Genomic DNA, 13,451 nt, shown 5'->3' with positions numbered 1-13,451 from the left:
TTGGAAATGTTATGTTTGTCCTTAAACCACTTTCTCTGTAACAAGAAATGCATTCTCGTGTCTTCCCTTCTCTGCCCAGGATTGTTAGTCAATCCTGTTTATGTTGCAAATAAAGTTAATTAAGGCTTTTTACAAAATAAACAGAAGGAATAAGAGGTCACTTATCGGAAAGGAGACTCTGAGACTTTCTTTAGGTTGGTTTTGTTGAACAAAGATATATATATATATATATATATATATATCAATTGTGATAACCTGCAAGTACTCCCAGTGGTTTAAAAAGCGGCAATTAACGTATGATAAAAAGATAGAGATTTTTTTTTTTTTTACAGGCCGGCTTTTAATATTAACTTTTCATCGAAGAAATCTTTGCTTTATAAGCTTAACATTTATTAGATTTTCTTACCTATGAAATGTGTTTTAACGACTCATCAATTGTATATATGTATATATAATAATGGAGTACCTGTTATGCATTGACTTGCTTGTGTCTTGAATAAGCTTAAAGATGCCCGCCATGTATCCTACATTGAGTAGTAACTTTATTAAACCACCTTCTATTTTCATGTTTTAAACTCACATAATGCATGTTTGCACTTTATAATGGTGTTTCTCTCTTGGTCTCACTGACATTGAGAAAGGCAGATTGCCGAAACGCGTCTTGTCAGTGCGGGGAGGGAGGGTCTTGGCACAAATAAAATTACATCTTGAGCAAGGACCTGTGAGTGCTCTACTTTTTACGCCGACCGGACGGTTTGGATGTGTGGAGAAATATATATAGATATATAATGTTTGTCATTTAAATAAAAACCGAGTGACCTAACCGCCTGGGAGTGCTGGACGATTATTGCCTGAGAGGAAGGAATATCTTATTTTGAATATATATACATATATATATATATATATATATATATATATATATATATATATATATATATATATATATATATATATATATATATATATATATATATATATATATTCAAAATAAGATATTCCTTCCTCTCAGGCAATAATCGTCCAGCACTCCCAGGCGGTTAGGTAACTCGTTTTTTATTTAAATATATATATATATATTCAAAAGATTCCGCCGCCAAACTGCCAAATAGACGAATAGCAGACCCAGATTCAGTGCAAATGTGTGGCTTATTGGACAAACGCCTGCACCTGCGCCATGATGCGTTTCTGCCTCCCACGAGGCCTTGATCACATGACGCAAAACGGAGTAATTTTTTAATTTTTAAAGTGCTATTGCCAGATAAAACAGAGTTGATTATCGTCATCATGGAAATGGTCAAAACATTCTTTGTAGTTCTCCAATACCTATCAAAATGTAGCATGTAAATAATTCTAAAATAGAAATAAATATGTGCAAAGCTTGTTGACAATAAATAAATATATAAATAGATAAATATTCTCAGAGCCATGTAAATATTGGGAATAAAAGACACACAGTTAAAATCAAGTAAAATCCATTAAAATGAATAAATATCCGATTTAACATTTCAGTGTGCTGACTCTGTGGGTATCGGGTTAAAACTTATTCATCTGTAGTCTGATGTGCTGGATCAAGGTTATGCATGAAATATACAAAATGCCTCAAAGATCTTTCACATCCTCCTCAATATACTTCCAATTTCTTGGCTACTATAACTCATCCACAGGTCAAACGTAATAGTGACCATACCCCGGCTATAATTTATGTTATAGTCGAGCATTCACATAATTACTGATGCTCTGCCTTGTGTGGTAAACAAGTCCTGCCCAATTGGGCATAGATCCATGATATTTTTAAATAAAGTGCTCGTATATCTAAAACCATAAAAGGTGCCCTCACCCTGCTAAATTGCAGCCTCAATAAAGTGTGTAAAATTGTGTATAAAATGATAAATAAACTAACACTAAAATTCACAGATAAATAGACAGATTTTTCTAATATTCAGCTAAAAAAAGATTATCAATGAATAGTGTATGAGATAGACAATGTTAGAGGCAAGTGAAGAAATCCTCACTTGCATTCCGGACCTGTGGTGCTTTACAATCTAATTCTAAGATATATTGGGCCCAGTTTGCGCAACAGGTATTCTCGATTACCACCCCTTCTGAGTGGCAAGATTGAATCTATGGCAAAGTATTTCAAATGTTGTACATCACTGCCATGCTTTTCTCTGAAATGTCTCGCCAGGGGTACGCAGTATCATTATTGGTTATTGCTCGCATGTGGTGGAGTATCCGTTTGTGGACCTGCAGCTTAGTGCTACCCACATAGCGCAGGCCACACGGGCACTCCAGCACATACACCGCAAACTCCGTTTTGCAACTAAGCTTCAATGTGGGAACTTCCAAAGGGATCAGTGAGCAAGATAAGTGTGCCGAAGCCCATTGGAGGGCTTGCAATGTCGTAGCAGCAACTACATGCCCCATGATTCCATCTGGGCTCATTCGAGCTGTTCATTGGTGGATGAACATTTAAATGGATGGACATGCTAACTATAATTGCCACGCCTCTGAGGAAGTGCGGAAGCACTGAAACACGTCAGGCGTTAAGAACTAAAGCAGAGAAGAAGATCACAATGTCGCTGCTACGTGCGGCATGCTGACCCTGCCTCTACCCGTGCAAACAATGGTCGTTGGAGTGCGTTTTCAAGCTGGAGGGCAAACTTGGAGCGTTCATACATTGCGGCAGCCCCGCCGCAGAAAATGCACCACCCCACGTATACATGGGGGCCACGGGGCTCCATATACAATGGAGCTTCAATGTGGGAACTTCCAAAGGGATCAGTGAGCAAGATAAGTGTGCCGAAACCCATTGGAGAGCTTGCAATGTCGTAGCAGCAACTACATGCCCCATGATTCCATATGGGCTCATTCGAGCCGTTCATTGGTGGATGAACATTTAAATGGATGGACATGCTAACTATAATTGCCACGCCTCTGAGGAACTGCGGAAGCACTGAAACGCGTCAGGCGTTAGGAACTAAAGCAGAGAAGAAGATCACAATGTCACTGCTACGTGCGGCATGCTGACCCTGCCTCTACCCGTGCAAACAATGGTCGTTGGATTGCGTTTTCAAGCTGGAGGGCAAACTTGGAGCGTTCATACATTGCGGCAGCCCCGCCGCAGAAAATGCACCACCCCGCATATACATGGGGGCCACGGGGCTCCATATACAATGGAGCTTCAATGTGGGAACTTCCAAAGGGATCAGTGAGCAAGATAAGTGTGCCGAAGCCCATTGGAGGGCTTGCAATGTTGTAGCAGCAACTACATGCCCCATGATTCCATCTGGGCTCATTCGAGCCGTTCATTGGTGGATGAATATTTAAATGGATCGACATGCTAACTATAATTGCCACGCCTCTGAGGAAGTGCGGAAGCACTGAAACGCGTCAGGCGTTAAGAACTAAAGCAGAGAAGAAGATCACAATGTCGCTGCTACGTGCGGCATGCTGACCCTGCCTCTAGCCGTGCAAACAATGGTCGTTGGAGTGCGTTTTCAAGCTGGAGGGCAAACTTGGAGCGTTCATACATTGCGGCAGCCCCGCCGCAGAAAATGCACAACCCCGCGTATACATGGGGGCCACGGGGCTCCATATACAATGGAGCTTCAATGTGGGAACTTCCAAAGGGATCAGTGAGCAAGATAAGTGTGCCGAAGCCCATTGGAGGGCTTGCAATGTCGTAGCAGCAACTACATGCCCCATGATTCCATATGGGCTCATTCGAGCCGTTCATTGGTGGATGAACATTTAAATGGATGGACATGCTAACTATAATTGCCACGCCTCTGAGGAAGTGCGGAAGCACTGAAACGCGTCAGGCGTTAAGAACTAAAGCAGAGAAGAAGATCACAATGTCGCTGCTACGTGCGGCATGCTGACCCTGCCTCTACCCGTGCAAACAATGGTCATTGGAGTGCGTTTTCAAGCTGGAGGGCAAACTTGGAGCGTTTATATATATATATATATTCACTGAAAAAACCATAGGTTTCAGGGGTGTTATAGTTAGCTGGACTTTTCACTTGTACAAAACCATTGAAATTCCCCCGTTATAGTTAGTTCAGCTAACTATAACGCGCGCGCCCGCAATGCACTGCTGATGACGTCACATATTACATCACTCATGACATGGTCAGTGATATCACTCATGACATCACTGATGACATCTCAAATGACATCACTGATGACATCACTGATGACATCATCCAGTGAATGTGTGTTTTTCTGAAAATTAAATATGTTTTATATATGTATATCTCAAGGTCGATGGAATAATAAATGGGTATATAAGTGTCTAAATGGATGATTTGTTTTTGAAAAATTGATTGTGTAACTGACTGATTAAGTGTATCATAGTGAATACATGGCTTAGTGAGTAATGTTTAAATATGTAAATATCTGTATCAGTCTCTCACTTTGTGTATAAGTGGCTGCATGGGTTGGTGAGTAGCTACATGGGTGTCTATATAGGTTATTAGTTGGTTTTTTGAGTATCAGTCTGAGTGTCTGCATGGTTCGGTGGGGGGTATTACGTAGTGCATAGGTGCATGAATGAGTGACTCACTGTTTGTATGTGTTGAACACAGCATGTGTGCAGGACTGTATGGGTGGATGAGTGTGTGTATGGGTGTGTTAGTGAGTGAATGACTGTCTCAATAGTGTCTTTATGAGTAACTACATATGTTTTAAACTAGTATATGTGACTATTGTTGTATATAAGTGAGTATATGTGAGAGTGAGAGATTGAAAGAGTTCCTGTATGAATAAGTATGTGTTTCTATAAGTGATTGTTTAAAAGACTAAGTATGTGTAAGTTTCTGTAGAAGTAAGTGTGGTGGTGTGTGTATAACTGTATATGCAAGTAAATGGATGTTTGATTCTTTATTAGCATGAGTGACTATGTGTGTGAGTAACTCTATGGATGAGTGGCATTGTGTAACAGGATGTATAGGTGTATGAGTACATATGATGAGTGAGTACATGTATGAGTGACTGTATAGGACTGTTGGTGAATGAGTGGATGTGTATGTGGATCTTAGAATTACTGAAGAGGTTGTTGTAACTGGTATTGGTATGTCCATTGTTTTGAAAATTTTAGTCTCTATTTTTGAATGTGTGTATCAAAGGTTATATTAGGGTGAGAGGAGGTCTGCCACTCTATCACAAGGATGATGTCATCAGTGATGTCATTTGAGATGTCATCAGTGATGTCATGAGTGATGTCACTGACCATGTCATGAGTGATGTAATATGTGACGTCATCAGCAGTGCATTGCGGGCGCGCGAGTTATAGTTAGCTGAACTAACTATAACGGGGGAATTTCAATGGTTTTGTACAAGTGAAAAGTCCAGCTAACTATAACACCCCTGAAACCTATGGTTTTTTCAGTGAATTTCTGAGGTTTTTTAAATGCTAATTCCTAACTATAACGTGCCTGAAACCTATGGTTTTTTCTGTGAATTTCAAAGGTTTTTTAAATGCTAATTTCTAACTATGCCTACAGAGATAGGACATGTGAAGAAAGAAGAAAAAATGCACAGAAAGAAACAAAAGAAGTGCAGAAAGAAGCAACAGAAGTCCTCAAATACGAAGATAAGTGCAGGAAGAAGGATAACGTGCAGAAAGAACAAAAAGAAGAGCAGAAACAAGCCTTGTTGCAAAATCATCCTGTACCCTCAACTTTTTCAGACGGATACTGGTGGTAACTGAGTCTGACTAACCAGTCCTAGAGCCAGTGCTATGTTAAAAGACACTTAGAATACAGTGAAAACACCTACATACACTAGGGAACATTATGCGTTGGGGTCCCCCTGTGATTAGCATGACCTCCTCTGTAAGCCCCTAGTATATAATAGGGCATGGGGATTAAAACTACCTCTTAAAATAGGCCACAGGGCGTTTTTGCACACGTTAACTCAGGCCCCGTCCCCTCCATTCACCACTGTGTAAACACGCCCTGTGTCCATTTTTAGTTGGGAGATTAAGTTCATTTGAATCCTGAGGGTCCCTAGGGTCCAACTAGCCCACTAGGTACCTCCAGTAAGTGCCACAGAGCTGCGTTGCAGAGAGGTGTAAAAAGTGGCCCGGCCTGGACCACCTCTCTGCAATGCAGCTCAGTGGCGCTTATTGGAAGCACTTGGTGGGCTAGTTAGCCCCCAGGGGCCCTCAGTATTGAAGGGAAATTATATCCCCAATTTAAAACGTGCCATAGTGCATGTTTGCACACGTCACCTCAGGCCCCGTCCCCTCCCTTCACCACTGTGTAAACGCGCCCTGTGGCTGTTCTAAGTTGAGAGATTAAGTCCCCTTGAATCCTAAGGGTCCCTAGAGTCAAACTAGACCACTAGGTACCTCCAGTAAGGGCCACAGAGCTGCGTTGCAGAGAGGTGTAAAAAGGGGCTTGGCCTCAGAACACCTGGCTGCAGCGCAGCTCCCTGGCGCATACTGGAGATGCCTGTTGGGGGCGCGTTTGCAGAGTGCTGCACGGAGGGGGCATGGCCTCCGGCACGATGCCAGGCTTTTATTTATTTTAGTTTTTTAAGAAGGGGGGCTGTTTGGTTCCCCTTCTTATTCTAATTTATTGGCCCTGATGACCCCATCCCCCAGGGCCAGTCTCCTAATTATATTTTTTTGACCCCAATCCCCAGGGCCGGCCACTGTTTTTTATTATTTTTAAAAAATATATATTTATAGACACACCTAGGACATGCTGGACAAACCGTACGCACCTATCACCATGACGATTTGCGTGATATTCATTAAAAGGCGACTATGCATGCAATGAATCCACGTGGAATGTATTTACACCACTAGTGAAGCTCTGACATGTCTGATGCCCTACCGTGCCTAATCCTGGTAGACACCCTTGTCGTTTATTTATACAAACATGGGTAGCTATTGACGGGCACATTTAATACACATGCACACCAAGCCATTCAAAGGGGATTCGACAAAAATTCGACCAAAACTATGCAAGAAACCCCCCTCACGGTTAATAAAACACACATCCACTGCCGGATGTGTAATACTTTTTATTTTACTCTCTGGAAAGGGGACGAACATCACTTGAGATTCACAGCGTGCTCCTGACAGAGCCCAATGCTGTGTTACACCCACCATTGCCTGCCGAGTGCCACACACCTCTGTGTTGTATTCCACTAGCTAGTGCATATGCTATGACACTCTCTAGCCCATGTGCACTGTAACACCACCCCGTGAATATGTCATGCCACACTTGTCTTCGCACGGGTTATATTGCCCCATCTAACGTGCCTTTCTCGATGCCTATGTTATAACGCACAGTGCTATGCCATACATATTACAATCTGGGATCCATATCTTTGTCACAGTGCATATGCAACGTTACACTCCCCAGCACATATTTTATATTACAACTTTAGAGACTAGTTAGGTTACACAACACTGCCCTGTGCATATTACACTCCAAGGCGCATATCGCATAGCACGCGCTAGTGCCTGTGCTATCTCGCGTTCTCCAATGAATCTGTCATTGCGCACAATGTATTGCATATTATATTTCACGCCCGGTTCATCTTATATCACACTTTTTGGTGCATAGTTTATACCATACACTATATCTAGTTTTCATTTTCAATCGTGCTCTCAGGACTATGTTCTATATAACACTGTGTTCACCTACCCTTTTCACGGGCATTACATTTTGCGATAGGGGGTGGAGGGTCAGGGGGTGTTTCTGCCAAGTGAGCCCGGAGTCACAGTCACAAACGTCCTCTTCTTCCTGAATAAAAGTGAGATTATGCTGCATACTTGTTCATATTTTAAGTAGTTCGCACAGACACAATGTTTTAAAAACAATAAAGTTCCTATTACCCGCCTTCTCTGAACAGTTAGCTTGCTGCCCCATCCCCTTCCTCCCTATCCTCTGTTGTGTGAATCCATGGACTAGCCTCCTCCCTCCTGACATGCATGGTCTGATGTGCTGCCACTGCCCTCAATTTAGTATGATGTACCAGTCCACTCCTCCTGCCCTCCATTGCCCAATTCTATGCCCCATCATTGACCTCCTGCTTAAACTCTGTGCTTAGCTTGCTGCCCCTATTCTCCTTCCCCCTGCCTTCCGATGTCTTTGTGCATGCCCCTGCTCCATCCTTTTTGCCCACCATGTCCCATGGACCTGCCACTCCTATCTACTCTGAGTGTTCTGTTGAGCTGCCACTCCCCTCCCACCTGCCTAGCATTGTCAGATGACTGTAACCTGTCCCTGCCACCTCCACCCTGCCTGTCCACATGCCATGCCCCTATCCTCTTCCTCCTGTCCTACATGGTCCATTGTACTGCCACACCCTTCTGCCCTCCCTGGTCTGTTGTGCTGCAACTGCTCCTCCTGCCTGCCCCGTGAGGTCTGTTGTGAGGTCCCTTCCCCTGAACTTTCTTGTCTGTGCACAGGTCCTGACCCTCCCTTCTATCCTCCATCGTCCTTTGTGCATGCCCCTCCACCCTCCTTCTTGCCCATCATAGCCATTGTGCTGCCACTAACCCTCCCACTTGCCATGCATGGTCTTCTGTGCTGCCATGGCCCCTCCCACCTTCCCTGTGTGGTCAGTTAGCTGCCCCTGACCCCCTCCCACCTTCCCTCCATGGTCTGTGTGTATGCCATCACAGTCTCACTGTTGCTCTTCATGGTGTGTCTTGCTTCTAGTTCCCATCCTGCCTGACCTCCATGGCTATCTTGCTGCTCCTGCCCTGCCCCCTTGCCCCCAGCCCTACTCCCTCCCTCCTGGCTTGTCTGTTCCATTGTAATGCCCCTGATCCGTCCCTCCTGCCCTTTATGGTCTGTTATGCTGCAGCTTTCTCTCCTGTCTGTCCATTATGGTCAGCTAGCTACCATTGCCTCTTGCCCCTCTGTTCTCTGTTGTCCATGTGCATGGTCCTGTCCCCTCCCTCTTGCTTTCTATGGATTGTTGTGCTGCACTCCCGTCCTGCATGCCCTGTGTGGTGTATTGTGCTGCTGCAAACCCTGATGCCTGCCCTGCAGGGTCAGTTTGGTGCACCTCTCCATGTCCCTCCTGTCCTCTGTTATCCAAGTCCATGTCCCTATCCCATTTCCTTCCATGATCCAATGTACCATACTTGCGAACATTTTGAACTTGGTAAGAGGGAGATTTTGAAAAGAACTAGGGTATTGATTTTCCCCTTTGAGTTACATTGAAAAAGAGGATATTGTAGACAGGAGACAGATCAAATAAAGCCCATTTGAGCTTAAAAATATTGGACGTTTCCTGGCTGAATCGGGTCTGTTGGCATGTATGGTTGTACTACCATTGCCTCTTCCTTCTGCCCACAATGGTCTATTACATTGCCACAGCCTTGAAGGAGGGTAGATTTTGTATCACAGGGGGCCCCTGGCCCGTTCTGTCCACACCTGAAGTATGAGACCCTTGTCCTTGCCCTGCCAGCTGCATTTGTAGGCCGTATTAAATTGACCAGCGGGTCCTGTGTTGCTATATAATTATCCTGAGACATCCTTACCACTCAGCCAGCATAAAACCCCTGTGTAGGCCCTTCTGTTCAATATGTAGGCCTCTTTGTTAAATTGACCATAGCTCTGCAATTTTAGTGTATAGCAGTCTGAAGGCAGGTCTGCGAGGCCTTCTTATCCAAACTAGTAGCCCCCACCCTACCCGAGTGCTCCGTGCTCGGTATCAAAGTTCAACATCCCCCTGAAGCTGTCGACATACAGTAGGCTGCATCCTGGACTGGTACTTGCTTCCTGGGCAGGTTTCCCGCTTTTAAGGAAGAGGCAACCGCAGAGCGTCAAGTTAGGAGAACTGAGGAGATTTTATACATGAATATATTGAATTCCCGTACAATACCCATTATTTTCTGCTTGCTCTATGGAACTTACGATAAGCGATTGGCCTGAGAGACTGACCTTTTCACCCAGTCCATTGTCAGCATTAAGTGGGTAAATGACGAAATGTCTGGTAAAATCTGCAGACTAAGCTTTTGGGTAGCATACGTAGGTAGATGTAGCGTGCAAAGGAGCCCACAAAATGATATAAAAAGGGAGCACCCACAGATATCGACGGACTACCTCGCCGTCTGTATGTAGGTTAACAGGCAGTGCAGATTTTCCCCAAGAGCTGGGAGCTCTTGTCTTCCTTTGCTTAAAATGTCTTGCTCTGCTTTGCTTGAAGTATCTTATTCTATTTTACCTATATGAAATGTCATGTTATGTTTAACCATTGTTCTCTTTACTTTTGCATTTAAAAGATTTTGTATTGTAATTGCAGGAATGCTTGCTCTAAGAGTAAACGTGAGTGTTCCTAGGTAACATTTTCCATGGTGTAACTTGTTTCTCATGATGCATTTATAGATGTGTTTTCTCTCTCTCTCTGTCAGTACATTAATTGAGATACAGAGAATATTATGACAGCTGTATGATTATCTGGATTCTGTATTTTGTACTTTATGTCTCTATTCTGCGGTTTCTTTGAAGTTGCATCTTCTCATTAAACTGCCATTGTATTCTGCCTCCAATTCCATGTCTCATATGTCTGTTTTCTTCATTTTTGGAGCAAGCGTTCCTAGGCACCCCGGCTCAAATTAAGGTGCCCCTTTTGTCCCTGACTCACTCTCCTGCTCAGTTCTGTGGTGGCTCCCGGGGATCTGGGGACCGCCCCTAGCTTCCTTGACCCGTAATAGATCTTCCCTCCAACAGCCTCTCTTGCAAGTCCTGTATTGTTGGTTTGTTGCCCCTGCCCCCCTTTCCACTGCCCTCCATAGTCTGTTGTGCTTCCACGGCCCTTCCTGCCTGCTCAGTGTGGTTAAATTGTTGCCTTTACACCCTCCTACCTGCCTTCAATTTTCAGAGTCCGTGCCCCTGGCCTCTGCCTCTCAACAGTATCCTAATGAACAACTAGATTGCTAACATTCTATATTTATTACAAAAGTGTGGAACGCCTGACATCATCTTGATGTAAACAAAACTGTAATACCTAGAGCATTTCCTTTAGAAATTACATATATGAGAGGGTCTTATTGGTATCAAAATTATGGTTAGTGCTCTAAAAGACTAAAATAAGGACATATTTTCTGAGTTTTCAAATAGCGACAAAGCACTTTTAAATTATTTGTTATCTTTATGTTTTTTTATCCAGTTGACCACTTGATTAAATGTTGCACTTAGGGGAGAGGATGTGGTGTTACTTCCAGAACTGCAGACTTTGCAACTGGGGAACCAGGTTGAAGTTTCTGCTTCAGCTCGACATTCTGTGATTCTGGTCAAATCACTTAGTCTCCCCATGTCTACAACCAAAATGAATTTGTTCTTGTGTGATGTAACCAATGCTCATGTAAAGCACTCCAATACCTGACAAGTCTGCACTATATAACACTGCAAAAACACAAAATAATAAGTGTTTTGCACACTTCTGTCATTGGGCTATATTTGGGCTACATCTGGGTGATTTTGGGCTACATTTGGGCTCTTTTGTCTCCGGTGGCCATCTTGGGAGATTTATTTGTTATGAAGTTTCCTAATTTCCTCATGTACTGCAGTCTCCTCAGTAGGAAATGCTTTCAGTTTTTTACTTTGATTCCATCATGAAGGTATTCAGATATGTCACACATTTGCCATAAATTCTGAATGTTAGCACTCTAGTTGCTCATTAGATCACTGTAGTAAAACTACTGCACCATGGAAGCCTGCTCCTGGTATTAAAAGTGCATGTTTCAGTCTGCATGTCAGAATTTTTTAATGAAATAGAAGAGGATTTGAGAAGTCACTCAAAATGTGCCCTCATTTTCTTTCTTCAGCATTAATCATAATTTCTATGGCAAAATGAACCTCCTCATTGTGTTCCTTTTTAAATTAAATGTTTTAAGTGTTACCAGTTTATTCCAATCAAGATGGCTTCAGGTGTGCCATACTTTTGTCATAATGAAGACAGTAAGCGCTCTAGTTGTTTTTAAGAACATTCTGGGACATTCTGTCATTGGGCTATACTTGGGCTACATCTGGGTGATATTTGGGCTACATTTGGGCTCTTTTGTCTCTGGTGGCCATCTTGGGAGACTTATTTGTTATGAAGTTTCCTAATTTCCTCATTTACTGCAGTCTCCTCAGTAGGAAATACTTTCAGTTTTTTACTTTGATTCCATCAAGAAGGCATTCAGATGTGTCACACATTTGCCATAAATTCAGAATGTTAGCACTCTTTTTGCTCATTAGATCACTGTAGTAAAGCTACTGCTCACCAGGGAAAACTGCTGCTGGTATTGAAAGTGCATGTTTCAGTCTGCATGTCAGAATTTTTTAATGAAATAGAAGAGGATTTGAGAAGTCACTCAAAATGTGCCCTAATTTTTCTTTCTGCAGCACTAATCATACTTTTTATGGAAAAATGAACCCCCTCATTGTGTTCCTTTTTAAATTAAATGTTTTAAGAGTTACCACTTTAATCCAAGCAAGATGGCTTCAGGTGTGCCATACGTTTATCATAAGTAGGACTGTTAGCGCTCTAGTAGTTCTTTGGAACACTCTGGGAAGCTGCAGTAGAACACAAAGGAATCAACTGACAGTCTCTGCCCTTGTTGGATGTACATGTTTTACTGAGAATGTCAGACTTCATTCTTACATGACTGAGAAAGATAATGTGAATTTACAGAAAATAAGCTCTCAGTTTAGCCTATAGATCACCTTCCAAACCTCTGTGGTAAAAGCATGAGAAAATATTTTTCTCTCAATCATGATATCCCAGCAGAAGGCTTTTTCACATGGTGAAATCACCTTAGAACATACCACAATTCCTAAAATGAGTATGGTACCATCAACAAATGATTTATAATGTAACTAAAGTCTTAAAACCTTCTATTAACTGCAATGCTTTTTAATGAGGTGCTATCATGTATATTGGTCCCAAGATGGCTGCCAACACTTCTTGGATGAAGTGCTGACAGCCAATCAGATCTCAGGATGAGATGTGTGGTTAGGCTCCGCCCACATATATATATGCTTTTAAATGCTATTTTCTCAGGAAATACTGAACAGATTTACACCAGACCTGCAAAAGGCACTTCCTTGACCTTATGGCTACCTCTCTGCCAAATTTCAAGTAATTCTGTTCAGCCGTTCGGGCTGTAGCTGTGTCTAAAGGTCCTATGGAAAAATGCATGGGGAAAACGCGTTTTGGGACCCCCCTTTTTTCTCGGCCCCTGCTTGACGAATCCCCCCGAGACTTTCAGGGTAGGAGCGGAGCGTAGCGCCCCACCTATTTTGAGAAATTCGCGAGGATTCGTCGACCGGCGCCAAAGTTATTCCAAATAGAATGTTGCGGTTTTCCTATGGAAAAGGGGTCCTAACTATAACTACCTACTGGCGACCGCCAGTAGGTAATATATATATATATATATATATATATATATATATATATATATATATATATATATATATATATTCAAAAGATTC

The sequence above is a fragment of the Triturus cristatus genome, chromosome 10, assembly GCF_964204655.1.
Source record: "Triturus cristatus chromosome 10, aTriCri1.1, whole genome shotgun sequence".
Lineage (NCBI taxonomy): Eukaryota > Metazoa > Chordata > Amphibia > Caudata > Salamandridae > Triturus > Triturus cristatus.
The sequence above is the reverse complement of the archived record's forward strand: the minus strand, read 5'-3'. Positions refer to the sequence as shown.